Source organism: Polyodon spathula, chromosome 30 (genome assembly GCF_017654505.1).
Source record: "Polyodon spathula isolate WHYD16114869_AA chromosome 30, ASM1765450v1, whole genome shotgun sequence".
NCBI lineage: Eukaryota > Metazoa > Chordata > Actinopteri > Acipenseriformes > Polyodontidae > Polyodon > Polyodon spathula.
Window position 1 is genome coordinate 5,352,299 of NC_054563.1, and position 5,626 is coordinate 5,357,924.

The window sequence follows — 5,626 nt, forward strand, 5'->3', positions numbered from 1 at the left end:
CAGGTTTACCTGGTTATATCCGGAACTTAGTAATCTAAAAGTTTTCATCCCAAAATTCGAAAAACAGCACAGCATACCATATTTGAATGGGTGCTTCACTGCTTTCTTAGCGGAAGTTCGCACCCGCCCTCCTCCTCTGTGTGGATTGCCTCGTCCTGTGTGATGCGCCTGCCTGCGTTAACCGAATTTCACAACAATATATAAATTAATTTTTGGTCAATTAGTACAGTTTTTTAGCGTTCCGAGGCGATTGACCCATCCTTTTTAGTCGTACCATGTTTTGAATGTAATGTGATGATCATGTATACCAAATGGACCAACAATTTTATATCTCTGTGGAGAGTAAGTGGGAGTTTTAATTATGTTCTCTGTGAACTATGTATAGCAGCTACAAATATCAAGTGGAAATGACTGTGTAAGAAAGATAAGTTCAAATATATATATATATATATATATATATATATATATATATATATATATATATATATATATATATATATATATATATATATATATATACTTGTAGTATATTTAAGGTGTGGCTGGGTGATAAACATAATGACCTGTTTTTATGGAAATTGGTTCATGGCCTATTTCACTAGAGCATCTTATAAACAATATTGTTTTCAGTATAAATAGGGTAGTTACAGTATATAGACACCCGAGTTGTGATTCAAAAACCTCCAAACCTCATATCCACCACCTGAAGGAGTCTTCTTCTGTTGCCTCACAGTAGAAAAATGTAAATTGTCCATTGTCTTAAATCTGCTGTTTGATGCTAGTGACTGCCTTACATAACAAATGTAACAGAGATTTAATACATATACTTGAAGTTTTAATTATGAGTCATTCGCCTTAATTGCACCTTACTGATAATCATTATAATTCTGACTACAAGAATTAATCATGTAGTTATAAGCAGTGTTATAATCGTTAACTGAAACGGATAAAAACGTGAAATAAATGATTCCGTTAACAGTAGTAGAAACTGAAATGGCATTTTGAAAAAAAGTGCAAAAATGAAACTTAAATAGAAATGAACACAACAAAAACGAAAGAGATGCTGAGTGTGATCTCCGTTGCTGGCAAGCATGGAATACATTTTTTCTTTTAATATCGCCGTTTCTTATCGGCCAGGGAACTTAATATATAATTTGTCCATACTACAACAGGCTAAATGTTAGTTCAGCACATTTTGTATATCAGAATTTGTCTTGTTACACATGTAAAAAAAAAAAAGTTATTTTCCACAGTGCAGTTTGCTTCCCACACCAGCAACAGGCACTTCATTGTGGTTTTCTTAAGTCATAGAAAACAGCAACAGAAACCCAAGTGATTGACAAAGTGAGATCTATGAAACTGAAACTAAAAACAAGAATTATCATTAAAACGAAAATAAAATTAATTGATAATAACATTCGTAATTGAAATAACTCTTAAGAAATTGAAACCACAACCTTACATGGCAGCACACTTCCTGTACCGCGAGGAATGTGCGTGATATGTGCTTGTCTATTCAATGTGGTTTGCCTTTTAAGATTTGATGTAGGCCTACATCATCATGTCATGTTTCATTGATACACAGAGTCAGCTTATTATTGCAGTTACTGTTTCTTGGGTGAGGTGTTGGATTTCTTGTATGATTTTGCAATGATACTACATGTTGCAAGGCATAGGCTTTGAAAAATACATAAGCACGGTGCCCTAGCATTTGAGAATCAGGGTCATTGATTCTCTCAATTGATTCAACCCGTGTTTTTAGTGCTGTCCAGCTGGCAGCATTAAAAAATCATGGATAGGACTGCCAGCCACTGCCAGACAGTTTGATACTACAGAAAGAAACTAAACAAAGCAACAAACCAAAAATCACTTGATATAAAATAGGCCTAAATAGCCTACATTTCAGAGGAGAGTAATACAATTGGGATGCTTATAAAGATAAAAGGCCATGATCATAAACCCTACCTATGGCACAACAAATGAAAATCTTATTTTAAATTGGCTTTTTTTGTTTTGTTTGTTTTGCAGATTTTTCATTCTTAGCACTCCTAAGTAATGTGGACAGTTTTCAAAACAATTGTTACTTTAATTCTAAAAATACAAACTTTTATTTGATATTGAGAAGAACAGAAATATATTATTTCAGTATAACTTAAATAACAAAATAAAAGCAATGTGTTTACAATTGTGGCATTATAACAGTAAATCACAACATACATATATTTTTTTTCCCAATGGCTGCATTATAGAAGTAGTTTTTTTTTTTTTTTCAGTTACAGTGTGATAATAAGAGTGCGGCAAAAACTCATTTTTGCAGTCATATCACTTTTTAGATTTTTACTTTTTCTGATCACATTTTTATTGTGTTTTTATACAAACCCCAAAACAGGACATCTGCATACATTAGAAATTATGTTTTGTGTGATAGACTTCAAAGCAGACACCCTTCAAACTCTCATCAGTGTTAACATCTGTATCTGGTACATATACATCAGAAAACACATCATAAATTTTCAGTCATGTTTTGTACAGGGTGATTCGAAAGTAAGTTTACAACATCAGTGCACCATGTCATTGATGTGTTAAACTCACTTGCTATTTTTCATCGTTTCGGGTACGGGTGTGCATCACACTTATGTGCATTATTATCTGTAAAGTGTAGGTACTTCATCAACAGAATAAATCGGTCGTTTTGACCAGTTTTGACAAGGTTTCCTTACAACCCCTTGTAACATCAACAAAGAAATAAATAACCTCATCTCTTTCTCTGTAGTAGGCGTCAATTTTTAAGATGTGCTTATCTATGGGTGGGGCTGATCCAAATAAATAACCTCATCTCTTTCTCTGTAGTAGGCGTCAATTTTTAAGATGTGCTTATCTATGGATGGGGCTGATCCGTCTAGCACATTTCTTAGGGGCTGCTGCCATCTTCCAGCGAAAAACAAAACTGCAGACTATAGTAGCAGAAATGCTGCCTATTGATTTAGTGTAGCACGTCGAAAAGAAGTGATGCAGATGCACATAACCCCCTGCACACTATTCTCATGGGCGTGGCAAATTTGAACTCATGCTCGACGTGGAAATCACGGGATAAGCAGCTGGGTGGTTAACATATAGAATAATATTTATGTGGATTGGCATTTAATCGGTCACTGTCTGTATCAGAGATCACTAGTGGTCTACGATGCTTCATCGATGGTGTTTGATTGTAATTTGGACCATACTTGCCTGGTTGAAAGTACAATTTGCACCGAAGATGGTTTGAATGCTGTGTATAGGAGTTTACATGTTAGTCTAACAGCCAGTTGGTGGTGCTGTTTCCTTTTCTCTTGCTGATGCTGTGCTGGAGGTTTGTTTGCTTGCTGATGCTGTTGTGTCTCTCGGGAATCAAAGTTGCCAGTGCTTGAACAGACCGTATTGTGCCAGGTTCATACTTGCTGCTGTCATTTTTCGTAACACAGGAAATTAAATTTGCCAGGTGTGTGTCAAGCTCGGACACTGGTATTTCTTCTGGATTTATGTGCTCGCCGATCTTAGATAAGATTTTACCAGAGACATAGTTTTCTTGGATGTGTGTGCATTTTCTTGTTGACCTAATAAACGTTCTTCGAGGGTCTGAAAATGGGACAACATGTTGAGTTTGTGAGACAAAAGTTTTTGCTCAAGCTAATTATAATTGTCAGAGAAAAACGTGCAATATTACCTTTTTACGTCACAAAAGTAAACTTTTTTTTAGCATGGGCCACAGTGTAAATATAGCTACTATCCATGTAATATATAAGCAATAATGGCAACAGGGTGTGGGTTGTACTCTAATATAACCACACCCCAGGTGCGTTGATAACACGAGGCAAATGGTTTCTATACTGATCATGGTTGGTACCATTACCATATTAGTCAGGATACAAACATAATTAGATGAATACTAGGTCTGTGGTATTATAATTAGTGTACAGGGAAATTATAATGGTATCTAGATAATAAAGGGGATAATATCTAGGCTTTAAACAACATTATTCTTACACCTCAGTTGCAACTTTCTGCAGATCTATTGGTTTCCAAGACTATTTCAGTTTGTGGACTAAGTCCACTTAATGTGCCACCAGACGGTTCCCTCTCTGTGCAACATGTACTATTGCCGTTTTAATGATCCTTAGTTTGCCCATATAAAATATATATATAAATTATTTACTAGGGGTACAACAGTTATTCGATGCATTGGTTACTGATCACCTGTCCTTAAATTTCCAGAGCTTCGATTACATATTGGTGAATTGATGCATCAAATTAGAGCCCAGTTTGAAGGCTCCTGTTGTAGGTTAGCATTAAAACCTTGTGTGAGAGCTTCTTTTGGTGTTAATACGGTAGATTAACGTGTTGCTAGGATACACACTAGGCCTCTACATTTGTGTTGGACAATTCAGTAGGCCTATAGTATTCACGATTTTTTGATTTAAAAATGAAGGCAATCATTGTTGTTTTTTTTTTTTTTTTTTTTAATCTATTAAATCTACAGATTACGTTTTGTTTCAGATAGGAATTACTTCTGTTAAAATATGGTATTTTTTATTATTACAAAGTTAAAGGGACATCTGATGCAGACGTTTTTATTTTCAGTTGTTAAAAACTCAAGTCCTTTTGTATTTCTTTTTTTTATAATCAGAAGTGTTTTAATTTGAACATTAAATTGTGCCTTTTTGTTTATGCACAACTTTTTATTAATTGGATCTTCTGTTAAAAACTAATGCTTGTTCTTTATTTTGAAAATCAAAACGTCAGTGCATCGGTTATCATTGATAAATGTCTATACGGTAATCGAATACGAAATTAAGGTTACGATTGCACCACTAATATTTACAGAAGAACCAGAAAGGGAAAATAATACATTTCTAAAATTCTTGGCAAGGTGACATCAGTTCTGTCTTCTGTCCGAAGTATAACTAAATCTTATGTTGGTTTATGCTGCATTTAGGGGTTTTGTAATTGTCACCATTTCTTTCTTTGGGTCGAAGAGTTAGCTCCATTTACTGTTTAAAACGTGATACAGTGATACATAATTTGAAACAATACCATCTAGTGTTCAGCCAGGGTATTTTATATAAGTTTGAAAGAAAAATTGTCTGGCTCTTCTAGGGATTTTTCACAAATTAGTTGAGCATTTGATTTAAAAAAAAAAAAAAAAATTAAATAAAATAAATAAATAATAATGATGACAACAAAGAGTTTCCACAGTAACTTCCTAGTAACCGGAGGTGCACTGCGGTATCAGTTACAGAGCTGTATTAGGACCCCACCTAATACAGCCTCCTTTTTGTTAGTTTTTTCTTGCATTCTTATGTTATGAGTAGATCTTCTTGTCTAAACCGGGAATTACGTCACAGTTTCATTTTTCTGCCACCTTTTTCTCATAGCTTTTATATGTTTACTAGTAAAATGCAACTTTAAAATTGAAAAGGTTAGTTAAATGTTTATTTCAGTTTTTTATCAACTCTTTCAGATATGAAATTAAAGTTTAAAACCAAAAAACCGGCCTGAATTTGGGTAGCCAAGGGAACAGGATACCATTTTACACACATGTAGTTTCTTTAACTGACAAATAAGCTGAATACAGTGTTATTGCATCACT